Source organism: Vombatus ursinus, unplaced genomic scaffold, assembly GCF_900497805.2.
Source record: "Vombatus ursinus unplaced genomic scaffold, bare-nosed wombat genome assembly UNPS02014820.1, whole genome shotgun sequence".
NCBI lineage: Eukaryota > Metazoa > Chordata > Mammalia > Diprotodontia > Vombatidae > Vombatus > Vombatus ursinus.
The window spans coordinates 18,364,473-18,378,022 of NW_020954598.1; positions in this window are offsets into that span (position 1 = coordinate 18,364,473).

The following is a 13,550-nucleotide window of genomic DNA, read 5'->3' on the forward strand; positions in this document are numbered from 1 at the left end:
TTATTTTCTCTGTAACAGGGACCAGGCTCTATTGTTAGATGAAAAAGTCCCACGCCTGCTGGCGCCAGTGGGAGAGTGATGTGACCATACCCCAGAGACAGAATCCAGGCCCCTGATGTCCAAGGGCCCAGATCCTCCATCAAGGGATCTCATTCTCCCAAAGTTCCTTTCAGTTATCTTAGTCTTCCTACACAAATAAATGAAGAAGCACGAGGGTGGATGTCACAGCTTCCCTGACTATGCTCTTTTTTCTTTTTCCAAGAAAGGCAGTATTTCTAAGCCCGCCTGTTGAGTTTTCATACCCCAGTGAGAACAGTTACAACCAGAGAGTCAGTCTATGTTGCCCTGGCTGAAGTTTCTCCCAAGGTTTTCATTTCCAAAAATACCTGACCAAATAAAATGGGCTAGCCCACTGGTTATGTGAGAGACAGAAGGCAGGGAGGGGAGGGGAAGGGAAGGAAAGAGGAAGAGAGAGATCCCTGTTAGGTCTAGGAAAATAAAGATATATCCATATCTACCCACATCTATAATTCCCTAGATCTAACAGAGATATCTATACCTATACGTATCAGTATTTCCCTGGACCTAACAGATAAAAAGATTCCCAAAATCTACACATATATATCCAGAGAGAGACAGAGAGAGAAAGTATCCCAAAAGTGGTTTTGAATAGCTGGGAATTAGCTTTAAACTGCACTAAGACTTTTGGGACACCCTCTCTTTCTAAATATGTATGCATGTGCGAGTGTGCGCACGCACACACACATACACACACAAACATACACATATTCTGCTTGGAGCTCCCACAAGCAATAAAAATATATGATAATCATAATGCTACATAAATGAATATTTCCATTAAACAGAAGAACCTGTAAGTAGAGAGCATAATGCAAAGGGGAATATAACAGGGACTAGCTGTGTGACCCTGTGTGACTTGACCTGGACTGCCTCACCAAAAAAAAAGAAAAAAAAAGTCACAGGATACAAGCATAATGAAATAATTCATTTACAGATTGAAAGTGAATCAATAACAACAATAAGAGCTAACCCTGAAATAACAGATTGTAAACTGTTTTGTAAACCTTTAAGGACTATATAAACAAGAGCTATTAATTATACTACTATCCCAACCACTTTTTAAAAAATGAATTTGAAATGTCACCCTAAAAATATGAAAATATAAATATGAAAAAATATTAAAAATACATAAATCAGAAGCTATCTAAACCTAGCAAGCAGAAATTCCTTCTGCCATGGGCCCCCCCAAAAAAAACACACTGCTTTGAGTTCCTCAGAAATATTGGTGAGCGTTACGACATCAGATCATGGAGGGAGAAGGGAGAACAAAAGAAGTTGGAGGAAAAGAGTAGAACCAGGTAGAAGGAACCAGACTATGAGCGCAAGATTATATTCCTTAGCGAGAGTATGGAAAAGGAAGAAACAAATGAACTGAAAATGCAATAGCAAAGGGGGAAAAAAAAGAAAGATGATTAGGCAACCTTCAGAACAAAGAGATGGTCCATTAGGTGCTTTAGTGAGAGCCATGTTGGATATTAACTTGACACGGCCTATACTGAATTTATTCCCTTTAAAGTCAGAGCTAACACCAACTGCTGTCAATAAAAGGAAATATTTAGACCAGGGTCAAAGGGAGAAGAATGTTAAAATATGTGTAATGAAAGAGTAAAAAGAGTGGACAAGGAACTTCTGGAAATTGGGTTTTTTTTAATAATTGAAGCCGTTTCAATGTCAGACATGATGTGTCCCAGATACAGAAAATAATAAGCAAATTCTCACCAGGGGGAAAAAACCTTGTGAAACTGATTCTTGAGACGAATCATGGAGAGCCTTGAATGATAGTAGAGGAGTTTGAACTTTATGTGGTAGGTAATGGGGAGCCACTGAAGGTTTTGAACAGATTCTCTGTAAGTAAGAAGCTTTGAGACCAGAAACATAGATGAGAATTCTTACAATTTATAAGACATATCTTATGCTTCTCTCACTCTCCTTTATCACATGGTTTGTAGAGGAACTTATCTGTAAACTCCTGGAGAACAAGGCCAATGTCATATCTACTTTTATAAATGAATCAATGAATCAATAAGCATTTATTAAGCACTTTCTATGGGCAGAGAATTGTGCTAAATGCTAGGGAAACATACAGAAACAAGACAGTGCTGGCTCTCAAGTGGTTCCCATTCTAATGGGGAGAGATAACATACATGGGAGGTTTTAATTAAAAGACAAATGGAAAGCTTGAGGTATAGAAGCAAAGAAGATGCAAATATGTCTTTATTAATGTCCTTTTCACTGACAAAAACCATATCCGTTTATGATGTTGAGCTATTTGACAGTGCCAAGGACTTCCATGTTGAAAACTTTCTTTTCTCCATGGTCAGTAGCCATAGCTACTGAAGGCAGTTTGTAACACCTCTGTAGGAAGTGCCCAAGTCACATCTCCACAAAGATGGCTCCCTTAGGATGATGGCTTTAAGGACCAGGGTGGAAACAGGCCTGGTGGTCTGGGGAGTACTATTATTCCCAGGACTTTGGGGCTAACCTGCTCAGCCATGGCAGCAGTTGGCATTGGTATTGATGGTGATGGTGGGGGGGGTGGATGGTGGACTCCTTCTTCCCAAAAGTTGCTTCTTTTGATGATCATGGATTGGGCTGGAAGAAGTATCAGTGGTCTAGGGAATGCTACTAGACCTAGTGCTCTCGAGCTTTCAGTCCTGGGCTATCTCCACCAGAAAAAAAAAAAAAGGTAAAAGGAAATCATCTTAGCACATGCTGCCTCCTGCATCTCCCTCAGGAAGCCTTTGCACCTTCAGCACAGAATAAATGTTTGGTTAATTTGAATTTGTTGATATAAAGGTATTTGAATTAATTATCTGACTAGAGGTTGGATTGAGTTATAAGACTATGGTCCAATTAACTATTAACAGAAAAAGAAGGGGTGGGATTTTCTATTAGGTCTAGAGACCATCTAAGTTGTTACCTTATTTTAGCTGGATTCTTTTTTTTTTTTTTAAGGTCTACTCCAATCTCAGGTGAACCTGTACTAAGTGGAGATCATTCATTCACTCATTCAGTAAGTATTTATTAGGTGCCTACCGTACACAGAGTATTATGGAGAAGGAGGGGGTACATAGACATCGTATGTCTCTGCCCTCATAGATCCAGCAGTCGAGTAAAGGAAGTAAGAATGTGTAGACCAATAACTGCAACACAGAGTATACTGGGAAAGGCCTTGGAAGGGAACTACATAGGAGGTGAAGCCAAGATGGAAGAATAAAAGGAAAGAGTACAATGAGCTCTACAGTCACCACACCACACCCAAAACTCCTCTAAACAGATATAGAAAATGCATCAAACCAAATCCTGATAGAAAAATACAAGATAACATCACCATGAATCATTTTTCCAGCCCAGGTCAACATGGAAGAAAAGCTCTGCAGACACTGGGGTTGGAGTCTGGCCAGGGCATAGTACATTGTGGCACAGAGAGAGGCTTTGCAACAGGGCAAGAAGAGGTCTTGGGCCCAGACCAGGTGTTGTTCATGAGAACAAATCCCAAAATCGGAAATAGTTTTAGAGAGAAATCTATTAGGTCATTTGGTAGAGGAGAGCAAGTGGGAAAAGGAGGTGAGAGAAAGGAGGTGTGGCTCACTCACATCCAGGCTCTGAAGATTTACATTATATAGGATTTAGACAAGTGTCCCCTCACAAGAATCACAGTAAGCCAAGACACAAGCTCCTGGTTGTGGTAACTCAGAAAAGAATGATTTAGGTGGATCCAGGACCTCAAACACTTTCTAACTGTGTGACTCTGGGCAAGTCACTTAACCCTATTTGCCTCAGTTTCCTCATATGTAAAATAAACTAGAGAAGGAAATGGCAAACCACTCCAGTATCCTTACCAAGAAAATCCCAAATGAGGTCACAAAGAGTCAGACACAACTGAAACAACTATACAACAACAACAACAACAACAAAAAGACCTGGGAGGAATCCAAAATATCTTGTAGCCATCTGCAGCATTCCTAAAGAGTTACTGAGGTTCTGGATGTGGACAACCTTTAATCCCATAAGGTCAGATTTAAACAGTATAATAATGTTTCCAAATAATACATAATAAATCATTTTTCCTACACAAGGCACCATGAGGAGGGTGCAAAAACAGGTGCCAACTGGCAGCCTTATTGTCCACTATTCAGTCCCAAATCATAGATCCAGGGCAGACCAAAGAGGGTACTTGTGCCCAGGAGTCGTGTTCTGGGAAAGGGGCCAATGGTGAACCCCAGGCTATTGTACCCAACAAGAGTAAGTTCCAAAGCAAAGAGTAGCAGTGTGGCTCACACGCCGGGAGAAGAGCAGGGACTCCTTTCTGGCATCTAGCCCAATCAGAACCCTAAAGAGTATCACCAAAGCAAGAATCCCAGACCAAAGGGGAATTCACAGGTCTGTTACTCTAAACCAGAGAGCTCTCCAATAGGCCTATAGTGACTGTGTCTAGAAGTAATCTGCTGTTGCTCAGAACCCAACTCAAGCCAAGAATGAACTTGCCAGTGTCAATAGGGATTGGGAGAATAAGCACAGAGGGAGTGCTAGGCTAGCAAAGCATGACATCTGGTTAGCTAAGAGGCACTTGGTTTAAATACCCATTTGTAAGAATATAAATATGATGTCATGATGAAAATTCAAATGACTCCCATCACATTTTGATCCATCTGTACACAAAACAAAATGAAACAAAATCCGTTTGACTCACTTGTATAAAATCCCTGCTTATTACACAAAATGAATCAAAGATCCTTCACAGAAGAATCAAATGAGCCAGTCAATGATTAAAGGAATGGGTCCTTTTATTTGGAATGTTTAAGGAAAGGTTTTTTGGCTTAACTGGAGCTGCCCAAGGAAGCATGGAGAGAGAGGCAGGGGCAAGGGGAGTCACAGATATAGAACTATAAGGGAACTCAGGCCTTCTAACTCAACACTCCCATTTTACAGACAAGAAAACTGAATCTCAGGGGAGTTAAGTGACTTGTCAAGGTCATGCAGATAATAAGAGAAAGGTACTAAGACAGCCTTTTCCCCCACCCATCTGTAACTGGGGCAGAATTTGACACCCCCAAAATAAAGTAGTTTACCAACTGCTCCACACACTGGGGCTGGGTCAAATACTTCCAAAGTGGTCCTGCTAAAGGCAAGGAGAGAGTACTACCAAAAATGTCTTCAGGAAGCCACATACATGATAATAATAGCTGACATTTATATATCGCTTTAGGTTTTAAAAAGTGCTCTCTCTCCATATATGTGTGTGAGTGTGTATGTGTGTGTGTACATATATATATCACATACATATACAAATTTATTTGTTGTTCAGTTATTTCAGTCATGTCTGACTCTTCGTGACTATATCTAGGATTTTCTTGATAAAGATTTGCCATTTCCTTCTCTAACTCATTTTACAGATGAGGCAAGTGAAGCAAACAAGATTAAGGGACTTGCCCAAGGTCACACAGCTAGTAAATGTCTGAGACAGGATTTGAACTCAGGTGTTCCGGACTCCAGGCTAAGTACTCTATCCGCTGTGCTACCTAGCTGCTCCACACACACCCATACATGCATGAGCTCACGAGCGCGCTCTTGCATGTGCGCGGCGCGCACACACATACACACACACACACACATATGCACATAATTTATGTGCATATTAAACATATGTGTATATATATACATGTACATATTTCTACATACATACATCTATAAAATCTCATTTGAGACTCCCAACAACCCTGTGAAGGAAATACTACTATTGTTTCCATTTTACTAATGAGGAAACTGAGGCTAAGAGGTTAAGTGACTTGTCCAGGGTCATACATCTAGGGAAGTGACTGAACTGGGACTAAAATCAGGTTTTCCTGACTTGAAATCTGGCATTTCATAAACCACTCCACACTGCCTATATCATGGTTGTTAGGCCATAGCAAGGGGAGAGCATCTGTGATGATCCTCTGAGAGTTTATTCCCAGGACTTAGCATATCACCATATCAAGCCTTGCTGATGCTCATAGCAATGGACAATTCCCAGTCCTCTGTCCTAGTCAAGAGAAGGAAACTGAATTCCATTCAGACAGGGAAGGCCTCAGGGTGAAGTCCATGTGTCAAACCTTGCATCAGCACCTTCCACTGAGTGTCTTTGCAGGAGAGGAAACAACAAATGGGGAGAAACAAAAATGGCGGCCACTTCTGCAATCAAGGTTCATGTATTCATTAAAAAAAATGTTTTAAATTATATATGATCAGAATTTTATTTATTTTGAGTCAGTAAAAAGTGAGATCAACAGAGCAAAAACTAGGAAACTGACTTGCACTTTGCCCCAGGGTGTCAACATTCAAGGAATCATGCTTCCTCCCCACAGATTTATTGTGCTTCACTGGCCTGTATTACTCCACACAACTGCTCTAGCCCCCTCCTCTAGTCACAGGCTGCCACCCGTGGGATCCCATTACTGTGTCATTCCTCTCCCAGTGTCTGCCTTTACCCATCACCGTTCCCTCCCCCATCTCCTCCTGAGGCCTGAGGACCACAGGATATCTGTCAACAAAACCACAGGAGCTGTAATCAGACTCTCTGAGAACAAGCAACCCTTTCTCCCAATAATACCACACCCAGGAAGAACTGTTTCCTGTGCCCCTACCCCTATCACAATTAACTGAATCTGCCCTGTGTACAAGAATTCCTAATTATGGCTCTGAAAATCCAGCTTACAAAACACAATTATAACTCTTAAAATGAGCTAAAAATTGTAAATATGTAGGTTACAAAATTTAACTGAGAACACTTCTTTACACCAGTGAATCATACTATAAAGACTGAATTGCCTATCACATTTGGTTCACCTGGAGGTCATTTTTCAAAGGCTCCATCTCCCATTAACCACAGTAATAACTTTTTATTCTCACTTCCTTCTATTTCTTTTACCACTAAATGAAAAAGATTTGATTCCAAACAAAAATTACTTTGAAGTTATCCTGTTATATTTCAAGCTGTCAGAGCTTCAGTTAAGTAGCATTTACTTGAATTTCGTAATATTAGACACTCCAAATGATCAAATTTGGAATTGTGGTTATATGCTCCATTTGCCAAGAAAAGAGAACAACATTCTCTAATGCCTGTTTTAAAGTCTGCCAAATGAAAGTCAAATTTAAGTCTAGCTTTTGAAGTATTATAATCTGATTCTTCATCCTATCATCATTCTTTTCAAATTAAATTCTATTTTTTTCCAATGAAGCAAAAATCTATCTGTTACCTCTCCCTTTCCATTGAAAAAGAAAGAAAAAATAAAGATTTTAACAATTATGCATTATCAAGCAAAACGAATTCTTTCATTGACCACGTCCAATAAATGCATGCCTCAGTCGATCCTCTGAGTCCATCACCTCTCTGCCAGGAGAAATTATCTTTTAAAGTAGACCAAAACCCACCTGTACAAAAATATTTATAGCAGCGCTTTCTGTGGTGGCAAAGAATTGGAAATGAGGGGATGCCGAACATCACTTACAACATGACTAATGTGAAAATATGTTTAATAGGAATGTATATGTGTAGCCTACACCAGATTGCACACCGTCTTGGGGAGGACAGTGGGGAGGGAGGGGGAGAAAAATTTAAAACTCCAAAGCCTATGAAAGTGATTGTTGATAACTCAAAATAAATTACTAAAAAAAAAAGTAGACCAAAGCCTATAACTGTTCAAAGTGGTGATGATCAGAGGCAGTGATGACCATGAGGTCAAGGCTTTCAAAGACTCTTCCTGATCTGGGTTAATCTTCTTGATGTTTTTCCCCTCCCTAGTGGCTGCTGCCACCATCCCCAGTACCTCCCATAGTCTCACCATTATAGAAAAGACCGAGATGATACTAAAGGTGAATCTAACCACGAAGGCAAAACATTATGATGGCAAAACTGGCCATCTGCATGAAGACAGTGACTGAACCAGAGGCCTAGATCTCTCACAAGAAGCCCAAGTCCTCTGACTAAAAGCTTAAGGCTGTTTTGTGAGGGACTGTCTGATGTTGGCTACTGCCAAGTAAGAGTTGTGGCAAGATGGGGTAGGAACTGGGTATTAGGAAGTAACCGGAGCTCACGCTTCCGAGGCAGGGGCTGTGCTAGGTGGAGTTGTGGTGAACTGGGATGGGCTGGATACGGAGAAGTAACTGAGGCAGTGGGCAGTGCTATTGGAGCTGATAAGCTGGGGAAGGAACAGAATACAAGGAAGTAGCCAGAGCATGTGCTCCTGAGGCAGGGGGCTGTGCCACGTGGGAGTGGGATGGCAGAGGACGAGTTCCCTTTGCTTAGTCCCCTCCCTAAGTGCAACGTCAACCCCAGACACCTCCTTCCTGTGTCCTTCCTGACTTCCTAGGTCATGTACTCTCTCTTTGTCTATGCACTAATCCCAGACGCCTCCTTCCTGTATCCGGTCCTAGCCTCCTGCGTCACTTCCTCTCCCTTGGTGCACTAAACTCAGACATCCCCTTCCGGTATCTGACCCTACAATCATTGACTAGTAGGCAGGCTGAGGAGGAGGGGTTAAGTAGGTACTTAAGGAACAGGTCGTGGTCGGAGCTCTGCTCTCTCCTCTGCTGCTGATCTCTTGCTATGGCCTTCCTGCTTGGCCTTGCTGTGATGGCCTCTGAATAAAGCTCTGGTGTTGGCACCTCCTGGTCAGCTCGTCTCTGTGTGTTTATCCGGGTAGGCACCGAAGACTGGTAAGTATGACTCTGGCAGCCTGCTCCTTATAGAAGGAGAGTGTACGGCGCGGCCAGCACACTGTTTCCTTTAATAACATACTGCTCTCCAATCAATGAGCCCCAGTATGTATGGTCTCATCCTAAGCACTGTGAAGTTGCATAATAGCCCCATCTTCTCCAAGGTCTTAGTCTTAGTCTAAGACAGAAAGTACTTAAAAAGAGTGTCTTGGAAGGATTATTTAAATTATATTGTGCCTTATGGAAATTGGTCTTGTTTTATAGTTTCAAACATGTTGTTGATGTTTTTGTTTATCCTTTGCATTTGAAGACCAAAGATATGAAGATGAATGATGTCTTAACTCACATAAATTGGATTTAAGTAAGGACTGGTGATGGATGGCTAGGGATGCAATGGATGACCTTGGTGTCTTCAATGTCTGACCATGCTCTAAGCCCTCTACAATGCCTGCTTCAGCTAACTTCATAGCCATTGGAACAAATTGTCCTCATGGCTCCACATGCTTGTGGTAGACGTCCACCTAATTCACTAATGGGTTTAAGCCCTGTCAGTTACCTTCAACCTGGTTTAGCCCAGTTGGGTGACAGGTGGACATCAAAGATGGATTAACAGCCCGGAAAAGGGCTTGGCAAACCTTGACACCAGAGGTGCTGGTCCTCCCTGAACACTCCATATACCCCAACTTCAAACATAAGACATAAGAATACTTTCAAAGCAGTACTCCAATTAGTATGTAACACTCACCTGTGACTCTAAGAAACTGTAGCATCCACAACAGCCACACCCCATTAAAACCTTTAAAAAGGCTAAACCAGATTGAGGGTAATTGACAGACCTGATACCTGTGGGCGAGTTAAGGGAATATCTACCCCAAGCAAGTGAAGACTTCCTGTCACCCAAATGGGCAGATGAGAACAATTTATTCCAACGTCAACGAAAACAGTTAAAGCAAGAACTGCATTCCAAGCCATGGCCACTCATCTTGACTTTTGTCTTGCCACTGGATTTCAATGACTCTCCAAGTGGGAGTAGGGAGATGATTACTTTGCACAACTCAACCTCGCTTAAATACAACTCACTCACAAGTCAAGACATCACCTTCATGATGTCATTGGTCCTCTTCAAAAACTAAGCATGAACAACAACAGCTATTACTGACCTTTTAAATGTCCCTGCCCTGAGACAAATTTCTTTACCTTTAAGAAATTCCCAATCCTGGGCCAAAGCTCATTACCCACCCTAACTATGGCTCTGATGTCTCCTGACTCTGACCAACAAGTCTTTACTTCCCAAGGTTAAAAATCCCCCCCTTCTTTCAACTTATGCTTTCAAGTCTTCCCCATCTATTCTAGCTGTCACCTTCTTCTGGACTTGCTCCAGTTTATCAATTTCCTTCTTAAAATACAATACCCAAAACTGAACACAATGGCCCCTCTTCCCTTGACCTTCAGCTGTTCCTGCCATGTTCATCAACAGCCTTGGATCATCCTGCCATCTGTGTTCCTAGGTCACAAGATGATGCTAAAAGAACAGGAAGAACAAGTAAGCCACACCTCTTACAGATTCAGGTTTTACACATTCAACAGAGTCTAAATCCTCCTCCACAGTCCTTTTAGTTATCTCACAAGGGATATCCAAAAAATGCTATTTTAGTAACTGGATAAGGAAAGGAGGGGCATACAAAATATCTCTTACATGCATCCCCCATATAATCAGAGCTGGAAGGAACTTCAGAAGACATCTGGTCTAATTCCCTCTCATTTTACAAAGGAAGAAACTGAGACCCAAAGATAGTCAGGCATTTGTCCAAAGTCACACAGGTAATAGGTGGCAAAGGGAGGATTTGAACCCAGGTCTTCCAACTCTAAATCCAAAGCTCTTCCTTCTCTATGAGGCATTCCCTCCTTTCTATTCCCACTACCAGCACCCTAGTCAGTTCTTCACCAACTTGTGCTTCAAAAATCTGTAATTTGGTCATTATAGATAATGACCTTCCTTCACCTAGAGAGATCACATCCCCTCTACAATTTAGTTAATCATCTCTTCTCTTTATTGAAACATCAAGTGTTTACTAATTCCAAGTCTACCTAATCTCCTATTGGAGTCAGTGACCCACTATGGCAATGAACAGATTGATAAGAAGTCTATCATTCTTTGTTATTATTCATGTCTTTTTTCACACACATAACACAATCATTTTCCAGCATATCATCGTGTTCCTCACCTAAAAATGATACAAAAAATGTCACTTGACAAAGAAAATCAAAGCAATCACATCTGGCAACATATGAAACCTTTCTCATCCAGAGTAACCCACTGCTTTTCTGAGAGGAGGAATGTGTGTTCATCTTCTGTTCTCTAAAACCAATATTGTTCATTGTAATTTATCAGAGTCCATTGTTGGGTTTTTTTTGGGGGGTGGGAGGGGTAAATCTATATTCTTATAGTCATTGTGTCTATTTTCCTTTTGGTCTTGCTTTTTTCCTTTCATTATTGACCAGGCTGGGCAGGACATAGAGAAACTGGGTCCAAGCAAATGTCCATCTGAGTCACCTGGCTCCCCCAGAGAGGGTTCAGATTTCCTGTGGTTCCCTTCTTTACTTGTGGTGGTTCCCTATTGCTTTAAGGATAAAAATAGAGACTCTTCAGCTTGGGATTCAAAGCTAATTTTTTGTTCTCTATATTCAATATTCCATGTGCCATCTTCATGGCTTTGCCCAAGCTGTCCCTTCCTCCTTCCTCACCTCTACTTCTCAAAACCGCTAGGGCTCCTTTCAGATTCAATCACCACTTCCTAATGTAAAGGAAATTATCTTTCCTGATCTCCATCCTTCTTCAAATCATCCTGTTTTTACTCATCTTGTACATAGAGCTGAATGGGACTTAGAAGCAATTTAGTCATAGGATTATCCATTTGAAACTGAAAGAAAATTTAGAGATCATCTGATCCAATCCCTTTTTTTCAAATGAAGAAGCTGAGGCCCAATGAGGTGAAACAACATCCCAAAGTCTCATAAGTTGTAACAGATCTGAACCTGGATAGAGTGTAAGCTCCTTAAGGACAGGGGTCATTTTGTGTTTATCTTTGTATCCTTAGAACCTAGTTCAGTGATCTAGGAATTCCCAGTGAGGAAACTCCTTCAACCAGTGTAGGTGGGCACCTGCTCTACATCTTTTACTCTTAGAATTGCTTGGGACACTGAGAGGTTAAGCCAGTCTGTGTGACAGGTAGGACTTGCACTCAGGTCTTCCTGATTCTGAAGCCATCTCTCTATCTTCTGTACCATACTACCTCTAGAAATATGTGGAAAATAAATGGTTGTTGGATTGATTTGGTTCAGATTAGAACATTTCATGTAAGTCTTCTCATGTTTCTCTTAGTGGATGGTCTCTGAGAGTTGTCATGTCCAAAAAAATTATCATCAATCAGCCAACAGTGTAAACCTCTCAAAATTTGGCCAATACTTAGGAAGCAAAGACACTGTTCATTATCATATGTGTACTCAAAACTTTTCCAATATGGTAGGACCCTCCAGAGCTTGCTTACTCCCTACTGGTATAGTCTTTGAGAACCAAGAGTCATCAGCTCACAGTTAAATTAATTCAATTTCAATTCAATCAAATAAACGATGAGTATTAGGGGACATACAGTGATGAAACAACACAGTTTCTGCTCTTAAGGAGTTTGCAATCTAATTAAAGAAGCCTCCAAACTAGTCTCCTAGTTGTAATCTTTCTCCCCTTCTAATGAGTTTGAGTGCCTAGTGAGGACTTACTACATTCTTAGATGGATGGATGGATAATCTCATGCCATTTAAAAAGGAACTCATTTTTCAATTTGTTTGTTTTTCTTTTTTTCCCCATGGTGGTAAGAGAGGGTTGTCATAGAGTTGCCAAAAAAGAAAGAAAAGAGAGAGGATTGTTGAAGAATTGTTTTAAATGCTTAGAAGAAAATAGAAGGTAGGTCAGAAGGAAACATAGACAAGCAGGTCAGCTATGAAAGTTACATGTTGAACTTTGTATGTACTTCCAAGGAAAATCAAACTATATGTAATAGAAATCCAGGTTCAAGTACAATCCTTTTTTTTTTTCTTTTCTACTTTGTATCTGAAATGTTCAAAGGGGTATCTTTTGGTTACTGTTAAGGATATATATACACATATATACATATATATTTTTTAAAGAAGGAACCCTGAAACAAAAAAAATGCAGTGCCTGCCCTCAAGGAGTTTATGCTCTAATGATGAAGAAAACACTCAAAAGGAAATACACAAAAGGTGAGAGTAGAGAAGATTATCTAGGGCAGGGGCATTACAGAGAAGTATGGAGGTATGCATTATGGTGGGAAAGGATGACCATGCACTAATATGCTAATACTTTTATCCAAATTAAATCTGCATCCCTACTCTCCAAACAAAAGAAAAATAAAGATGATATTTCCTGCCAAATGTACATTTTAGTTCTTACTTTGTTTTACAAGTTATGTCCAGGGTCCATAAAGGAAAAGCTGGGTGGAGAGTTCTTATAATTATTTGAATAATTCAAGCTGAAAAAACATATATCAAAAGTATAAGTTTGCCTGAAATAATTGAATGCAAGAAAAAAAACAAAAACAAAAACAAAAAAGGAACCCTATAAGAAAAGATTTCCAGCTGTGCGATAATAATCTGCTCACCCCTTAGCCCTTACCTTCACTACACAGAATCCAGAGACAAAACAGGTAAAAGGAAGTTGGAGAAGAGAGGGAATGTTTGTGGCTGGACTGTCATGT